Source organism: Penaeus monodon, chromosome 33 (genome assembly GCF_015228065.2).
Source record: "Penaeus monodon isolate SGIC_2016 chromosome 33, NSTDA_Pmon_1, whole genome shotgun sequence".
NCBI lineage: Eukaryota > Metazoa > Arthropoda > Malacostraca > Decapoda > Penaeidae > Penaeus > Penaeus monodon.
In genome coordinates, this window is record NC_051418.1 from 185265 (window position 1) to 185770 (window position 506).

Here is a 506-nt window from a genome sequence, read left to right on the forward strand (position 1 = left end):
TATGTAACAAATACACCACCACTCGCATCACCTCCCTTCGTCCCTTACTTAGAATATTTATCGTAATACAGCGAGGCGCCAGGAAGCAACACGAGTCCCGTTGATCGAGACCAAAAACCGAGCATTTTCAAACTGGCGCCCGACTCGCTGTAGGGAAGATGTATGTAAAGACCACCACCTCTGTATAGAAAGAAGGTTGGTGTTAGCGATTTATTTGGGATATATATGTTTGAATGGTTCATGGTTCTGATTTGTTTTGTGATTACTGGATTTATCACCGAGGAAATGAACGATAATGGTGGTAGAGGTAATAACGATAGGGATAATGAGATAATGATTTCGATTAGTTTATGATCTTAGCTGGTGTCATGTTCCTAATTGGTTTTATAACTTTAACTATCGAATTGGATTATTATCTTAATTGGTTGTATAATTTGAACTGGTGCTAGATTTTGATGGGTCGTTCTAGTTGGTTTTACAATTTCAACGGATTTTATCATTTTAAT